At 41.8% G+C, this 19183-nt stretch overlaps 1 protein-coding gene across 1 annotated transcript in view; it reads right to left on the bottom strand.

The window, feature by feature from the left end:
• FREM1 (FRAS1 related extracellular matrix 1) overlaps positions 1 to 19151 on the bottom strand; it is a 257613-nt gene extending 238462 nt beyond the window's left edge. Inside the window, exons 1-4 of the mRNA XM_063696367.1 lie at positions 18473 to 19151; positions 16211 to 16328; positions 15285 to 15325; positions 13881 to 13944 (exon numbers count right to left, since the gene is read on the bottom strand). The gene's annotated coding sequence lies outside the window, so the exon portion shown is untranslated. The remainder of the gene's footprint in view (positions 1 to 13880; positions 13945 to 15284; positions 15326 to 16210; positions 16329 to 18472) is intronic.
• Between the last annotated feature and the right edge of the window lie 32 nt (positions 19152 to 19183).

Here is a 19183-nt window from a genome sequence, read left to right as displayed (position 1 = left end):
CAGGGGAATGTACACCCCCTGCTATATAGGGAGTGATATTATCCTCTACCCCCTTGGATATTATAAACAATGTCACAGGGGGTGTACATCCCCTGCGATATTGGAGGTAACACCATCCTCTACTCACCTTGATATTATGAACAATATCACAGAAGGGTGTACATCCCCTGTGATATTGGGAGTAATATCATCCTCTCCCCTCCTGGTTATTACCGACAATATTGCAACACCCCCTGCGATATCGGGAGTCACATCATCCTCTCCCTCCCTTGATATTACGGTCAATATCACAGGTTATTTATGGGGAGTAACATCATCCTCTTCCCCTGCATATTACAAACAATATCTCGGGGGGGTGTACACTTTTTGCAATATGGGGATTAACATCATCTTCTCCTTCCCTAAATATTACAAACAATATTGCATGGGGGTGTACACCAATATCGCATGGCGGTGTACATTCTCTTACCTAAGGGAGATATTACTCCTAATATCACAGTAGGTTATTTGTAATAGCTAAAGGAGATATTACTTCTAATATCATAGTAGGTGTCCACCCTGTGATTTCATTTGTATTATCTAAGGAAAATATTACTCCTGGGATCACAGTGAGTTTATACACTGTATGTACACCCTTTGATATTATTTGTAATATCTAAGGAGGATATTACTCCTAATATTACAGTAGTTACACACCCTGTGATAATATACGTAATACTTAAGCGAGATATCACTCCTAATATCACGGTGGGTGTACACCCTGTGATATTATTCACAATATCTAAGGGAGATATTACTTCTAATTTCACAGTGGGGATACGTCCTATGATATTATTTGTAATATCTCACGGAGCTATTACTCCTAATGTCACAGTGTGTGTACACCCTATGATGTTATTCATAATATCTAAGAAAGATATTACTTCTCATATCACAGTGGGTGTACTACACCCTGTGATATTATTCATAATATCTAAGGATTACATTACAGCCCAGGCTGCAATGCAGTGGCTCCACCTCGGCTCACTGCAACCTCTACCTCCTGTATTCAAGTGATTCTCCTGCCTCAGCCTCCTAAATAGCTGGGATTACAGGCACGTGCCACCATCCCCAGCTAATTTTGTAGAATTATAGTAGAGATGGGGTTTCATTTTGTTGGGAAGGCTGGTCTCGAACTCCTTACCTCAAGTGATTCACCTGCCTCGACCTTCCAAAGTGCAGGGATTACAGGCGTGAGCCACCACACCTAGCCTGACACTGAGCTTTTTCAAAAGCCACTTTTGCATATATGCCATCTCTGGCTGACCAGCACCCTTTTAAGAACAGAATCTGCCCAGAGACCAAGTCACTGGCCAAGAAGGTGGAGACAGAAGCACTGACATGCTCGCGGGGATGAGGAAGCCAAATAACTCACTTTCCTGTCCGTGTTTCTGCCTTCCAAATCAGATGGAGAAAAATGATTTGCTTTGCAACCACTTACTGACCACACATTGTCTGCAATCATGACTCTTGGAAATAAATCATTTTCAATGCTCTTTAAAAAAAATTTTAATTAAATATTAAAACATTAAAAATTAGCTGGTCATACTAGTGTGTACCTGTAGTCCCAACTACATAGGAGGCTGAGGCGGGAGGTTCACTTAAGCCCAGAAGATCAAGGCTGCAGTGTGTTGTGATCAGGCCACTGTACTGCAGCCTAGGCAATAGAGTGAGACCCTGTCTCAAAAGTAAATACAATTTTAAAAATAAAATAACACCTGATTCATTTTTCCTTGTACATTCTTTCAAGGCCTAACCCATGACCTTCCAAGGCATCCTGGGTCAACATCCAGTTCACAATGATCTCTTATGAATTTCAACATTGCTACTGTCCCAACAGCCTTCGTAGTTGACTATTCCAACTTAACTCTAAACTCTAGGTTCATGGTGCGTAGGGGCTACGTTTTCTTTCAACTTAGTCTCAACATCTCCTAAAAATTACTCAATAAATACTCACGTTAAAAATTAGCCTGAGCAAGGCCAGGCACGGTGGCTCACGCCTGTAATCCCAGCACTTTGGGAGGCCGAGGCGGGTGGATCACGAGGTCAGGAGATCAAGACCATCCTGGCTAACACGGTGAAACCCCGTCTCTACTGAAAACACAAAAAATAGCCGGGCGTGGTGGTGGGCGCCTGTAGTCCCGGCTACTTGGGAGGCTGAGGCAGGAGAATGGCACGAACCCGGGAGGCAGAGCTTGCAGTGAGCCGACATAGCGCCACTGTACTCCAGCCTGGGCGACAGAGCGAGACTCTGTCTCAAAAAAAAAAAAAAAAAACACATTAGCCTGAGCACATAATTAGGAGACTAAATTTTTGAAAGAGAATCCCCCAAACATAAGACATCTCAAAGTCCATCCTGCAGATTATCTAAACCTTTGTCCCCCAATTAAAGAATCCACCTACATTTTCTTTTTTTTTCTTTTGTTCTTGGGAGTGGGCGGGGGTGGGGATGGAGTCTCACTGTGTTGCCCAGGGTGGAATGCTGTGGTGCAGTCTCAGCTCACCGCAATCTCGACCTCAGGTTCAAGCAATTGTCCCACCTCAATTGTCCCGCCTCAGCCTCTCTGAGTAGGTGGGACCACAGGCGCGCACCACCAGGCCCGGCTAATTTTTTTATTTTTAGTAGAGACAGGGTTTCACCATATTGGCCAGGCTGGTCTTGAACTCCTGACCTCATGTGATCTGCATGCCTCAACCTCCCAAAGTGCTGGGATCACAGGTATGAGCCACCGTGCCTGGCCCCAACTTCATTTTCTTTAAATGGCCATACACCTGATAATGGTGGGACAGCAGATTGAAATCAAAATGTTATGAATCATTTAACTTCCATTTCTCTTAACAGGTGACTGACCTGTCCATTGTATCCACTCTTGGCGTTTAGGCCTTAGGTTGAAAAATGTGCCTTTCCTAACGATGAAGGAGAGTGTGAGTAGGACAAAAGTCCACTCTTCTCCTTGTACTTGGCTCATGGGACATACTTGGCTGGGTTCATTCATTTATTCATTCACACAACATTTACCTAGCTTCTCCAAATGCCAAGCAAGCTAACAGGTGCTGGTATAACAGATCCTCACAATAGAGCTAAGACGGCACTGCTGCAGATTTGCTCCACAAGACAGGAAACATTAGCTGCAGGTTTTACTGACATGGGATAGAGCTTCAGGTTAAAAAAGAAGAAGAAAAAATGTCATGGCTGGGCACAGTGGCTCACACCTGTAATCCTAGCATCTTGGGAGGCCAAAGAGAGAGGCTAGCTTGATATCAGGAGTTCAAGACCAGCCTGGGCAACATAGTGAGACACTGTCTCTACAAAAAAATTAAATAAAATTAATTAGCCAGGCATGGTTGTGTGGGCCTGTAGTCCCAGCTACTTGGGAGGCTGAGGTGAGAGGATCACCTGAGCCCACTCGGTCAAGGCTGCAGTGAGTTATGATCATGCCATTGCACTCCAGCCTGAGCAAGAGTGAGACCCTGTCTAAAAAAAAAAAAAAAAAAAAAAAAAGAGAGAGAGAGAAAGAAAGGGAAGGAAGAAAGGGAGGGAGGGAGGGAGGGAAGGAAGGAAGGAAGGAAGGAAGGAAGGAAGGAAGGAAGGAAGGAAGGAAGGAAGGGAAGGAAGGAAAAAAGTCACTAGTCTTCCACCAGAACGTTCCTAAGTGTAAGGCTAATCTTGTCTACCTGATCTGAGAGCATGGTTGGAAGGACAAGTAAGCTCTAAATTTTGTCTAAGCCACAAAGATCAGCCGGCTAGGTCAGCTCCTCCCCCTTGCTCTTCCGAGGTCCCTGCCCTGGGGACAGACAAATGGACTCTGGGACCACTCCATGGGCTGGATCCAATCTCCGATGCCGCTGCAGCGCCAAGATCTCAAAGCATTCACAACACGACGCAAGAGACGGGCAGTCACTTCAGGTACAAGGGCAGTGGCAGGCGGAGCTTTCCCAAGAAAGGTTCCCAACCGAAGACAAGGCATTAGAAGCTGTGTTATTTCTCCAGGAGGGGATGGGTGAAAGCAAAGACCCCTGATTGTGACCGCAGAAACGCAGCCAGGCCCTTAGAAACCCGCGGCTTGGCCCCTCCGCTGGGACCTGGACGTGGATCCCCCGCAAACTGGGCCCTGCCGCCAACCGCGTTTCCAACAGCTACAGCGCAGAGGCGCCCAGCTTGCCCACCCACCCTAGGAGGTGCGTGGGAACCGCGGGGTTCGCTGCGCGCACTTCGGAGTCCCTTGTGGGCAGCTCGGAGGCCTCATCTCGATCGCGGGCCCTCCAGGAGCTGCCCCGGTCCAGAGCAGGATAGGATGGGGGCTCCCCAAGGGAGGACTGCAGGAAGACAGAAAGGGATTTCTTCACCTGCCCTTCATCACCTAAGTGGGCCTAGACTCTAACTGGCTGTCTCTTCCATGCCGTCGCCACAGTCCCCATGTGCACCCGGTTTGCCCTCCCCTCTTTCTGCCCTGTGTCGCCTGCCCCCACTCCGCCTCCCTTCGTGACCGCTGGCCGGGTTGACCCTGCGAGGCCGGCGCCCTTAACTCTCAGGCCAGCCTATCCTCCTCTCCCTGTGTGCACCCCAACGCCTCCCAGCTTGGCCTGGAGCATATATTAGGTTGGTACAAAAGTAATTGCGGTTGCGCAATTTTTTTTTAATGGCAAAAACCGCGATAACTTTTATAACATCCATAAATAGGCAGGGGGAAAGTGCAAGAAAAGCCTTAGAGAAGGGGCCAAGATCCAACCGTGTAGCCCGCCAGGAGTATGGGTTGGCCAGAGACATATGACATATTGAAGCAGGAAAGGAAGAAAAAAGATTAAGGAGACAAATTGTTCGTGATAAGGGATTTCCTGATAAACTCAGAAACAACAACTACCAGTTATGGAGCACTTAAACTGACACTATCTCATTAATCCTCACAACGGTCCTGTACAGGTGGTAGTTTTATTTGTTTTTTACCATCTTACATGCCAGAGCTGCAGTTGGTATGCAACAAAGGCAGCATTTGAACCCTGGCCTGCTCATACCAGAGCGGGGACATCCAACTATGCCCACAAAGGACAATGGAGGAAGACTGTGTCATCTGTAATATAAGCAAATGGGGAAAAGACAAAACAAATACTTGTATTATGCCCAAGTTGTAAATTTATAAACATGAATGAAATACACATACAAGAGGCTAACCGTTTTCTTTTTTCTTTTTTTTGAGACAGAGTCTCTCTCTGTCACCCAGGCTGGGGTACAGTGGTGCAATCTCGGCTCACTGCAACCTCCGCCTCCCGGGTTCTAGGCAATTCTCCTGCCTCAGCCTCCGGAGTAGCTGGGATTACAGGCGCGCACCACCACACCCAGCTAATGTTGTATTTTTAGTAGAGACGGGGTTTCACTACGTTGGCCAGGCTCCTGACCTCAGGTGATCCACCCGCCTTGGTCCCCCAAAGTGCTGGGATTACAGATGTGAGCCACCACGCCCGGCCATGGCTAACCATTTTCTGAAAACAAAGAGAGTAAATGGGAAGTGTCCAAAAAAGAAATTTTTAAATTTATGTAGTTTCTTGTTGATTTGTAAAGGGCGCCATTTGTTTGAAATCATTCTTACACTCTTGGATTAAAACACCGGTTCCTTCACACACTTGTATTTTGAAGGGAGTATAAAATGTGATTCCCTCACACCCGTAATCCCAGCACTTTGGGAGGCCAAGGCAGATGGATCACCTGATGTCAGGAGTTTGAGACCAGCCTGGCAAACATAGTGAAACTCCATCTCTACAAAAAATACAAAAATTAGCTGGGTGTGATGGCGGGTGCCGGTAGTCCCAGCTACTCAGGAGGCTGAGGCAGGAGAATCACTCAAACCTGGCAGGCAGAGGTTGCACTGAGCCAAGATCACATCACTGGACTCCACCCTGGGTGACAGAGCAAGACTCTGTCTCAAAAAAAAAAAAAAAAAAAAAGTTGTCATTGCATATGATACGAGAAAGATGTCATTCCATATGATACGAGTGTTAGAAAACAGACAAACGACAGTTTGCTGACTCCAGCAGGGAGTTACCTGTCGGGAGGTAGTTCCCACCACAGCCCAGGATGCCAATATTTTATCTAGTTACATGTTAAGATCTCCATATCCAGGGCATCCCTCCTCAAACAATACTAGTCCTACACTGCTAAATGTTTACTGTATGAATGGATGAATGAAGGCAACATTCTTAGATGTGGGAATCCCATAGTGCTTGGTTCTCCAGATGAATCTCTGGGGGCCTCTTTTGAATTTGGTTCTTAAACCTCCTCAGTTGCCCACATACTACGTCCTAGGGTGAGGCATTTCTCCAGAGCTCACTTATTACCTTGAAAGTGCCACACTCCCACATGTAGGCCTTGACATGCTAGGTCTTTTGCCTAAAACGCTCCCTCCTCCTCTCCCCACGTTCCCCACCTTTCATCTACCTCTATCCACCCTTTTGCTCAAGCCAAAAACCTAGGAATTTTCCCATTACCACTTTGCTCCAGTGCTATAACCAGAGGTGACAGTGACTTGTACGAAGGATACATACCCACCAGCAAGTTCTGGTTATCAGAAAAAAATTAAGAGTAAATTTGGTCACCGTGTAATGGAAATGCAAATCTAGTGATGGCAGCAGGGTTATCTTGACAGGAGATAGGAAGTTGGGAGCTTTGACCTGTGATCTGCCATTGTCAAAACTGTCCAGCCCTGTTTCAGAGCAGGGTTTTGACTAGCTCCCTAAAAAAAACAATCTCCGGATATTCTCTCCTAGTATCCCAGAGAGTTCTGGGAGCATTTGAGATCAGTTGCAAACTAATGACAGAGTCATCAATGATGTATTAGGGAATGAAAAGCTATCAAACTTCACTGGGTTTTGAGATCTGTGTAATACCAACATCAATTTGGGGTATGTTTTTGTTTTCTTTCTTTTTTGTGTGTGTGTGTGTGTGTGTATGTGTGTGTGTGTTTTTTTAAACAGGGTCTCACTCTGTCACCCAGGCTGGAGTGCAGTGGCACAATCTTGGCTCACTGCAACCTCTGCCTCCTGGGCGCAAGTGATTCTTGTGCCTCAGCCTCCTAGGTAGCTGGAATTATAGGTGCACACCACCACGCCCAGCTAATTTTTGTATTTTTAGTAGAGACAGGGTTTCGCCATGTTGGCCAGGCTGCTCTCAAACTCCTGACTTCAAGCGATCTGCCCGCCTCAGCCTCCCAAAGTGTTGGGATTACAGGCATGAGCCACTGCACCTGGCCTGGGGTATGTTTATTAAAATATTCCTCTGTAAAATGGAGCTAGCTGCTTTGCAGAATTGTGAGAATAACGTTTAGATATGTACAAACATACATGTGTGTGTAACCTCAATTTATGTTCATGACAGTGGGGTTTTTTTTTTCATGTCTACATTCTTTCTAATAAACTGTTGGAAGACTTCTTAGCTGTCCTTTTAAGTCACTGGCTTACTGTAATTTTTATGTATTTACCATTTACTGGAATGGAGTTTTTCGTTTTATTTGAGGAAGAATTTGGGATTATTCCTCTGTTTGAAAAAAGAGACTTGCTGTAATGTCACAGGAAACCTTTTTAAAGTGGATCTGTAATAGAATATTGTAGATGTACTTTGTAGCAGTTGGAAAAGAAAGTGTGGTTTGATTGAAATAAAACTAAATGTGTTGTCCTCCTCTAAAAAAAAGAAAAAACAAAAAAGAAGCAGCAGCTGTACTGCAGCTGTAGCCATGACAATGTGCTTTCCTTCTAAGAGCCCAGGGAATAAGCAGCCCTATGACAAACATATATTTCCTCCGAAAGAAAATAATGCCTAAAGATGGAAGGAACAGAGTTTACCTCTTTATTTTGCAGATAGCATCTGAAGCTATTGATAAAGCCATTTTAATCAATTTAATGGTGTAATTTACTAAAGAAAAAGATCTGAAATTTAGAAGCTATGTCAGCAGTGGGAAAATATATGTACCTAAAAAAACCAAAACCACCTATTTCCATGACTCTAATTTCCCAAATGTAAAATAAGAAGAGTCTGTCATTTATCCAGCTCAAAACCAGAAAGAACAGGAAAAAATACTGTTCTAAACTTGCCTTATTTAACTGATGATTTCTCCTTGTTAAAAACCAGATTTCTTCTATCTTGTCTGTTAAGGAGCTATTTTGGTCTGTTTGTGTTTGTATAACAGAATACCTGAGACTGGGTAATTTATAAAGAAAAGAGATTAATGTAGTTTATGGTTCTGCAGGCTGGGAAGTTCAAGCACAGAGCCCTGGCATGTGGTGCTGCATCATAACATGGTGAAGAAGGTCAAAGGAAGAGCAAAAATGTGTGAAGAGGCCAAACCCAAAGGCTACCTCTTGACTTATAACAACCCACTTTGTTGGGAAAATTCCCATGAGAACTGATCCAGTCTTTAGAGAGTGAGAGCTCACTGACTACTGCAAGGATAGCACCAAGCCATTCATGAGGGATCTGCCCCCATAACCCAAACCACCCCAAGGCTGCACCTCCCAACACTATCACATTGGGGTTCAAATTTCAACATGAGTTTTGGGGAAGACAAATTCAAACTATAGCAGAAGCGTTCAAGGATCTGCTCATACATTTCCCATACACTGTCTTTACGTGTAACTGCCACCTTCTCTCTTACCCTCATGTAACAGGTAGAAAACTTCATGAACTGAATAATTTTGAAATCTTACCTCCTTCCCAGAAAAAGAGCTCCTGATAAATCTGTTTGGAGCGGACTACCATTGATTCTAGGTAGGGCGGGAAATAAAGTCCCTGGCTAGACAATCGCCTCCTACCTACCACAAATTCATGCTAAGGAAGGCTGAGCACAAAACAGCCATCTGACTGTTCAACCTCAAAAGAAATACTAAACAAAACAATTAGCAAAGACTGTGTTTCATGACAATGCTATTTTGAAAAGAGCACTCTCAAGTACTGCTTCTAACTGATAAAAAAATTTTCATTCCAATTTCTTTTCTAACGTCTTTATTTTACAGTTTGAGAAACTATGTTTCAGAACAATTGAGTGACTTCTCAAGATTTCTGAGCAGACAAATGGCAAGGATGGGACTAGAACCCGGGTTTGCCAATCCTTCGTCCAATCCATTTTTTAAAACCTGATCTTTAAGTTATAACTCTGAAGGGGCTGAAGACAAGTAGAATGGAGATAAATCAGACAAGCCCCTATTTTTTTATCCAAGCATGTGTAGGTTATTCCCAAGTAGCAGTGCCCTTAACTTGTGCCAATGGGAAAATAACATACGCTCTTTTTGTTTCTATTTATTTATTTATTTTAAAACGTTTTTATTTTACTCTCCTTTTCCCCCAGCCTTATTGAGATATAATTGACCAATAAAAATTGTATACATTTAAGATGTATAACTTGATGTTTTAATATACATGTATTTTTGTGAAATAATCACCATAATCAAGCTAATTAACATAGCATCATCTCACACAGTACCTTTGTGTGTGCATGTGGTTAGAACATGTCAGATCTGCCCTCCTAGCAAATTTTAAGTATGTGATACAGTATTCTTAACTGTAGTCACAATGTGATATGTTATTTTGTTCCAATTTCAAACTGCCTTGTTTACAAAGCAATTTGGGAATATGGATTATGACACTAAGTTTATTCCTATCTGTGGGGCCAGCAGTTCCTCTAAGAATCTGAACTAAGGTGATATTCAAAAATATTTTTTAAAACTTTATGTACAAAGATGTTGACCATAGAGTTATTCACAGCAATAAAAAATTATGACACATAGTAAAAACTTATGACTAAGGGAATAGTTAATTGCTTTATCAAACATTTGTCCAATGGCATATTTATGTAGCCATTAAAGTACTGATGAAACATTTTGACAATGTTTATTTGTTATAAAGCTTACTTATTAAGGCCAGTTACAAAATTTTATGTGTAGTACTATTTCATTTTACAAACTATAATATGATACATGTAGAAAAATACTGAATATACCAAATATTGTCTGAGGTTGCATCTGGGTGGCATAATATGATAATTAGTTTTCTTTTTCTTTTTAGATATTATTCAAATTTTGTAAAATTATTACTATTTTTTATAGAGACAAGGTCTTGCTATGTTGCTCAGGCTGGTCTCGGCTTAAGTGATCCTCCCACCTCAGCCTCCCAAAGTGCTGGGATTACAGGAATGAGCCACTGCACCCAGCCCTAAAATATATAACTTTATATTCAGAAATTAAAAACATAACTTGGAGGGTGAGGAGAATGACCTTGTATAAGACAATTACTCAATAGTAATATCCTGTTGGATCCTTCTAGTAACTGCCCCCTACATTCCCAGCTCTTGTTTCCTTGGCTGTTCTCCATGATCTTGATCTCAGTTGCTGCTTTTGATGTTCCCTTGTAACATCACCTAGCAAACTCCTCATATTAACTGAGCTTGCTCTCTACCATATCACCCTTTGTTGTGTCATTTCTTATTTCCTGGTAGTAACACTACTAGTTCAGAATTTTTGTCTGATCAATTCTGTGATAGTCACAGAGTAAAATGATTAGATCAGTTCTTTTAAAGAGACTACTCTGGAGCAATGTGTCTGGAAGACTGGAGTGTGATAAAGACTTACATAATTCTTACACCTCTTCTATGTGACTAGCAGGAATACTGACTGTACTTTTATAGGACTCCTCAGTACACTATAAGCTCCTAGAACATAGCAACTGTGTCATCTTGGTCTTTCCAGTGCCTAACATAGTTCTGACACATAATTGGGGCTTAATAAATGTTTTGAATGAACAAATGACTGAAAAGATGAAAGGATAGGTGAGTAACTATTTAATGATGGTGACTGCTATTCATTAAAGAGGCTGGTAAGTCAATTAATATTTATTGAGCACCCATTATGTGCCAGTTTGTGCTCAGAGCCAGATTCTAAGAAATTGTGGTAGGAAAAGAAATGAACTGGTGAATCAGCTGGACTTTTCATCCACTGTAAATATGAAGACTGGGGAACCTCTGGGGCCTTTCAAAGACGTGTTTGGATCATCTAGCTAGTGCTAACTAAAGGTTACATGGTCCCAGGGTAATTGATCTGGATTAAGCATAATTGGGCAGACCAGTTTCATCACCATTTAGCTGTATAATTTGCCAGAGTCAAAGTGGTCGAAGGTAAGGACAAGAGTGTGGTGTCAAAGATTAATGCTACAGCTCATTTGCAGCCCATCAGTAACAATGATATGGGATCAGCTCTGCCTGAAGCTTCTGCTGACTTTTGGTACAGCAATTTAGACAAAAAATTTATTCTTCCCAAATCTGTTTCTTGTGTAATACAATCACCCATATGTCCCTAATTAGGTGGCCCACTATCAATAGCCCCTAAAAGAAGTCCTAATTTATAGCATATTTGGGAATCAGAATTATAATGCTGTGGGGGCTCTGGGCCTTCTCAAAGCTGATTTATCCTATGGGGTGGCCAACAGCCTGAGTCACAGGGACTCATCTCATTCCTGACTGCCAGAGTGAATGACTTTCATCATTTAGAACCTTAGAAATTCAATTGGCTAAGCCTATGATTCCTTACACATGTGCCACTCTATGTGGTTATCCTGCCCTGATACACTTTAATGCTGAGTGTCTGGCTACACTCCAAGTCCTGGGATCCTAAGTGGCATCCTGTCTTGTCTTTAATTTTCAGCAGCTCTCATAACAAACGCAGAAAGAAATGCTTAAGAAGCTAGCTATGACATCTATGGCCTTGAAAGTACACAAAGACTGAAAAGAAGAAAAAACTTTTAAGAATATTCTTTTTTTTTTTGAGACAGAGTCTTGCTCTGTTGCCCAGGCTGGGGTGCAGTGGCACAACCTCACTGCAGCCTCTGCTTCTCAGGTTCAAGTGATTCTCCTGCCTCAGCCACCCAAGTAACTGGGATTATAGGTGTAAGCCACCATGCCCGGCTTGGTGTATTGTATTTTTTAGAGACGGTTTTTCACCATGTTGGCCAGACCGGTCTTGAACTCCTGACCTCAGTTGATCTGCTCGCCTTGGCCTCCCAAAATGCTGAAATTACAGGCATGAGCTACTGCGCCCAGTGGAAAAACATTCTCTTTGATCCAGAGCTTAAATTTAGATAAATGCTAGAATCAGACGCTCTTAAAGAATACATAGGAATTCTTGCTTCCATTTTCTGTCTTTTATTAATCCATGTTTCACCAAGGACTACTGCCTGCATAGCAAACCCAGTAACTTTTAGATCTAAAACATATATATTTCATAGCTACTATTGTTGTGTGTTTTCTAAACCTGTGTTGTGATTAGGATCCTTTTCTTCTGTAGCATTTTATTTACAGAACCTCAAACCATGCCATCCTTACATTTCACTTATTTTACTTGTCACTCTAAAGTTCTGGTAGCCCACATCTGAATTCTCATTTATTAATATTCTACAGAATCACATTCTATGTATCTTGTTTGACATGGATTTCTATAAAAACACATATTTTAAAGTATCATATTATAATTATTAAGAGAAAATCAAAGGTGCTGGCAATCACCAATCAATTCTGCTTCCATACAGATCATTTTTCCACATAAGCTCACTAGCATCATCCCCAATGAAGACATAGATTTAAAAGTATATTGATGACAATTGTGTCACCACAGATTTGACAAAAAAGGAAAAATAACACAAACAAATATAATTTTCTCCCCAAGCAAAGCCAGCAATCTGATACAAAGCTTTGGACATATTATGGCTTAATTCCAGGGAGACTGGCAATTTTTAAAATTATTTTATTTTATTTTATTTTTTCTAATAAAACTGATATCCCTCTAGTTTTTTCTTTCTTTCTTTTGAGACAGGGTCTCACTCTGTCACCCAGGCTGGAGTGCAATGGCACAGTCTTGGCTCACTGCAACCTTTGCCTCCTGGGCTCAAGCAATCCTGCCACCTAGGCCTCCTGAGTAGCTGGGACCACAGGCATGTGCTACCACGCCCAGATAATTTTTGTATTTTTAGTAGAGACAGGGTGTTGCCATGTTGCCCAAGCTGGTCTCGAACTCCTAAGCTCAGGCAATCCACCTGCCTCGGCCTCCCAAAGTGCTGGGACTACAGGCGTGAACCACTGCACCCAACCACCTTCTAATTTTTTCTTTGTTTCACTGAGAAACTTAAAAAAAAAGTCTTTCAAAGATACAAATCTCAAAAGAGGATATTATTTATGTCCAACTCACTAGAGGAAAATAAAACATTGGGAGGCTAAAAATTCTGCAATTTCAAACCACTCCCAGTGAATTTTATTTGAAACTTTCCCAGCAACCATAAAGACATGAGAAAAGCTCCAATTAACCATAGTGGATAAGAAGGTAAGTTATCTTCCCAAAGTAGTGACAAAGAGATCCCCAATCAACTTAAAGAGGGCAGCAGAAAATAATTAAACATTGCATATCCTTATTTCCTCTTTTACTGGCCATTTTGAAAATGAGGGACCCACAGTTTTGTCCACTCTCTTGATTAAAGGGAGGTTCAGAGGATACCGTAAAACCTATGTATCCTGGTGGGACGTGGTGGCTCACGCCTGTAATCTCAGCATTTGGAAGGCTGAGATGGGAGGATGGTTTCAGCCCAGGAGTTTGAGGCCAGTCTGGGCAACATGGTGAGACCCTGCCTCTATTGAAAAAAAAAAAAAAAAAAAGATGCATCCTTTAGATACAAATTTCCTAAGTTAATTAAACTAGGATTAAAAATGAAAGTGGCTCTGTGAACTACAGATCTTATTCAATCTGGCTGATTGCTAGAGAGATAGTATTGCATAGTGTTGAAAGTACTCTGAAATGATAGACTATTCAGGTTTGAATCTTACCTCCAGTGCTTGCTGTGTGACTTTGGACAATTCACTTAACCTCTTTGAATGTTAGCTGCCTTATCTGTAAAATGGAGTAGAAATAGAAATTACCTCACAGGACTGTTATGATGCTTAAATGAGTTAGTCTTAAGCAAAGTACTTAGTACTATTGTGGTTTATTCAAAAATGCTCAACATCCTTAGGTATCAGAGAAATGCAAATTAAAACCACAATGAGACAGTACCTGACACCTGTTACAATAGCAATAGACATTATCAAAGATAACAAGGGTTGGTGAGAATGTAAGAAAAAGGGAACCCTTGTACACTGTTGGTGGGAGTGTAAATTAACACAGCCATTATGAAAAACAGTATGGAGGTTCCTCAAAAAACTAAAAATAGAACTACTATATGATCCAGCAATTGCACTCCTGAGTATGTATACAAAGGAATTGCAATCAACATGTTAAAGAGATATCTGGGCATCTATGTTCATTGCAGCATTATTCATAATAGCCAACCTAAGTGTCTGTCAACAGATGAATGGATAATGTGGTACACATACAATAGAATACTATTCCGTCTTAAAAAAGGAAATTCTGTCATCATTGACGGTGTAGATGAAACTAGAGAACATTATGCTAAGTGAAATAAGCCAGTCACAGAGAGACAAATACTGCATAATCTCACTTATATGTGGAATCTAAAAAAGTTGAACTTATAGAAGTAGAGAGTAGAATGGTGGTTACCAGAGGCTGGGGGTTGGAAGTGGGTACTGCAGAGATATTGATCAAAGGGTACAAAGTTTTAGTTAGACAGAAGGAGTAAGTTTTTCAGATCTATTGCACCACATACTGTCCATAGTTAATAATAATGTATTACATATTTCAACATTGTTAGAAGAGATTTGAAATGTTCTCACTCCAAAAAATAATAGGTATTTGATGTAATGAATATGTAAATTAGTTTGATATAATCATTCCACAATGTATACATATATCAAAACATCACATTGTATTCTATAAGTGTACACAATTATCTGCAAATTAAAAATATTAAAAAAGAATAGTACTGTTGCACAGTAAGTACTAGATATAAAACATTTATTAATAATAACTTTGTTTCAAAATGACAGACACTGATAACCTGAAGAAGTATACCAAATTTGGTCAACTCTACCCATTCCTTCAAAATCACTGTGGAGCAAACATACAAGCAGGATAAAAGACATTAAATGTCAAATGTTTGAATTAAAAATTTCATTCACATTCTACAAAAGATGGTTACAAAATTATTATTCAGAGCAAAGTTTTAGTTCTGAACTTGAAATTGTGTATAATAAATGCAATTTTACAGGTTACAACTGCAAACCTAGTGCTACTCAACTGAAAAATAGCAATAATAAATACTCCAGTTAACATACCTTGAAAACATCTACTTTCCTCCACTCCTTAAGAAGCCTCACTAAAACAAAGATAAAGAATGTTAAAAAGGGGGACAGAGGGACCATATACTCATAAGAACAAAGAAAACAGGAGAAGAGACAACAGAAAAATGCCACAAAAGTTTAGAAATCAGTTGACGAGGGTTGAGTTGCATCCTCCCAAAGGATACATTGACTGTGACCTTATTTGGAAATACGGTCTGTGCGGATGTGATCAAAATAAGATAAAGTGACGGCCGGGTGTGGTGGCTCACGCCTGTAATCCCAGCACTATGGGAGGCCAAAGTGGGTGGATCGCTTGAGGTCAGGAGTTCAAGACCAGACTGACCAACATGGTGAAACCCCGTCTCTACTAAAAACACAAAAATTAGCTGAGCATGGTGGTGTGCGCCTGCAGTCCCAGCTACTCGGGAGGCTGAGGCAGGAGAATTGCTTGAACCTGGGAGGCAGAGGTTGCAGTCAGCTAAGATGGCACCACTGCACTCCAGCCTGAGCGACAGAGCAAGACTCCATCTCAAAAAAATAAAAATAAAAATAAATAAAACCATAAAAGTGATACTTGATTAGCATGGGCCCTAATCTAATGACTGCCGTCCTTACAAAAAGAGAGAAAGTTAGACACAGGCAGATGCACAGGGAGAACACGTAATGACAGAGGCAGAGATTGGAGTGATTCATCTGCAAGCCAAGGAATGCCAAGAATTGCCAGCAGTCACCAGAAGCTAAGGCAAAGGCATGGCACAGATTGTCCCTCAGAGACCCCAGAAGGAACCGACCTCCTGATTTCTGATTTCTAGCCTCCATAACTGTAAGGGAATAAATTTCCATAGTTTTAAGCCACCCAGTTTGTGGTAATTGTATGGCAGCTTTAGGGAGCTAATGTACTGGTGAACATATGGACTTACCAGAGAAAACTGAAACCCAGGTGTTTTCGGAGGTGATGCCCGGAAGCAAGCTTACTGACACGCAGAACCTCACAAAGGCTCAGGAATTGGAAGTGCCATAGCTCTTCAGTGGCATGAGCTGAAAAGAGACCATTAAAAGTCCCAGAAGCAGTTAAGACTCCTAGATTTCCTCCCCTGGCAAAGTCAGGGAAACTTTCTCTATCCCTCATTCCCAACCTGAAACCTGCAAGATTATTTCTTTTGGGAGATATGGAACCAGGATATGGATTCAGGGACACCAGACACAGCTGAAGGTAAAAATGCTATTATGAAACAGTGGTGTAAGTGAAGGTATGCATGATAATTAAGTCTTTTTTTTTTTTTTTTTTTAGACAGAGTCCACTCTGTCACCCAGGCTGGAGTGCAGTGGTGCAATCTCAGCTCACTGTAACCTCCACCTCCTGGGTTCAAGTGATTCTTGTACCTTAGCCTCCCAAGTAGCTGGGACTACAGGCACATGCCACCAAGCCTGGCTAATTTTTGTGTTTTAAGTAAAGACTGGGTTTCACCATGTTGGCCAGGCTGGTCTCAAACTCCTGACCTCAAGTGATCCACCCTCCTTGGCCTCCCAAAGTGCCGAGATTACAGGCATGAGTCACCATGCTCGGTGGAGAGTTAATTTTATGTGTCAACTTGACTGGACCACAGGATGCCCAGATATCTGGTTAAACAATATTTCTGAGTGTCTGTGAGGGCACTGAGTAAAAGAGATTACCCTCACCAATGTGGGTGGGCATCATCCATTTGGGGTCTGAATAAAACAAAAAGGTAGAGGAAGGGAGGATTCACTTTCTCTCTGCTAGACTTCTTGAACTGAATTTTTGATCTTTTCCTGCCCTTGGTGATCCTGGTTTGCAGGACTCCAAACTCGGACTGGAATCTACACCATCTCCAGTTATCAGGGCTTTAAACTACAACATGGGCTTTCTGGGTCTTCAGCTTACAGACAGCAGATTGTGGGGCTTCTCAACCCCCATAATCACATGAGCTAATAGATAGATAGAGATATAGGTATAGATCTAGATATCTATTCATTCTCTGTTTCTCTGGAGAACCCCAACTAACACAGGGCATCAGTGCATATAACGAAATTACTAAGTCTCCCAGCCTCTTTCCCGCATTGGGCTCCAAGAAGGCTATATATTCTCAAAGCAAGTAATTAGAAGATTACTCTCTAGAAGAAAATAAACAGCTGGTCCTTGCCCCACCATCTTACACCTTGTCCCACCATCTTACACCTTGTCCAGCAGTGAACAAGCCTTGCCTATGTCCCCAAAGCACCTTTTTAGAGCCTCACTTTTACATATAAATTGACAGCAAGGATCACTACACAAGATGAAGAACGCCTCTAGCAGAAACGACAGGGACCAAATATAAACAAACAAACAACCAAAAAAAACTCAAAGAATCAAAATCAATGCAGAGTTATGTAGAAAGTATTTTAAAACTCCCATAATTTACATCTTCAGAGAGTAAAGGAGGTATATTCATGAAACAATAATGTAATGCTATAAAAGAAGAGAATAAAAAGGGCACTTAGAAATGAAGGTATAATAAAAGAAATAAAGTAATCTGATAATCATTTGTCCAATTAAGTTGAAAAAGTCACAGAAAAAGTAGAATAAAAAGATGAAGGGATAGAAAATAGGACAGACAGGTAAGAAAAAACATCAGCCAAGAAGGTCCACGATCTAAATAACAAATTTCAAAAAATAAGAGATACAATAAGAGAGGGCGGAAAGAAACGATCAAATAAATAATACCAGGAGAATCCCCATAACGGAAGAACATGTGTTTCAGGATTGAAAAACTGATCAATAGGAATGAGAAAAGACCCATAAGAAAGACACTCGATTGTGTCTTAGAACGCTGGGTATAAAGAGAAGATCCTAAAGCTTCTTGAGACAAAACAAAACAGAAACCAAAGCGGGTTACATATCAAGAAATTTAGTGACCTGAGAAGGAGAAGGAAATGCAATGACGTAGAGTTTCTCAACAATTTTGGAAGCTAAAATATTGTGGAGCAAGCCCTCCAATATTCCGAGTGAAAGTTATTTTCAACCTAGAACTCAGCCAGAATAAAAACAGTTCCAGACCTGCACGCTCTGTGGGAAAAAAAGACCTGGAAGCAACCTCCCTCAAGGAACTATTGGCGGATATGTTCCACAACATGAGGGTATATAATCAAGAAAAAGACACAGATTCAGGAAATAGGGAACTCACCTCAGGAATGAGGAATAAGACCTTCCCAGGATGGATGTGAAGGAGACCCAGGACATCAGTTGAGAGCTGTGCCTTCCAAATTTTGATGTGCATAGGAATTACCAGGGGATCTTGTTGCAATGCAGACACTGATTCAGTAAGTCTGGGTAGGGCTTGAGATTTGGCGTTTTTAACAAATTCCCTCAGGATGCTGAGGCTGCTGGTTCAGGGACTACACTTTGCATAACTGGGGTGTAGAGAAAAAATAGTCCAAACTGTACCAAGAAGACGATGGTACAGAGACAGAGACAGACAGACATTTATTTCCTTCTGGGAGATCATCGGGAATGAATTAGTGTAAGTCAATAACCGTATAGTAGGGGAGGGAGAGGGATGGAGGAGAGGGAGAAAAGGATTAATATTTTAAGTAAACACAAATAAAGAAAAAACAAGGAAGGGGCTGTACTGAGGGCAGCCGCATACATCCAACCTTGCCTCTCTAGTAGACACCTGAAGAGGAAGGTTGGACCACCCTAACGGATTCAGATTCAGTACTCTGGAGGGGGGGTCTCTGGAGTGACCCTGGAAGATGCTCCAAAAAGCCTAGAAGCGGACCACAAGGACAGAAGACGCCCCTTCCCCATACCCAGCAGGGGAGTAGGCCGGGCCTCAAAGCGCCGGGCGCCAGGTCTCAGGGGGCGGGGCACGGGCGGAGCCTTTTCCCTAAATTGG

Source organism: Gorilla gorilla, chromosome 13 (assembly GCF_029281585.2).
Source record: "Gorilla gorilla gorilla isolate KB3781 chromosome 13, NHGRI_mGorGor1-v2.1_pri, whole genome shotgun sequence".
NCBI classification, from domain to species: Eukaryota; Metazoa; Chordata; class Mammalia; order Primates; family Hominidae; genus Gorilla; species Gorilla gorilla.
This window is presented reverse-complemented; position numbering and strand designations above follow the sequence as displayed.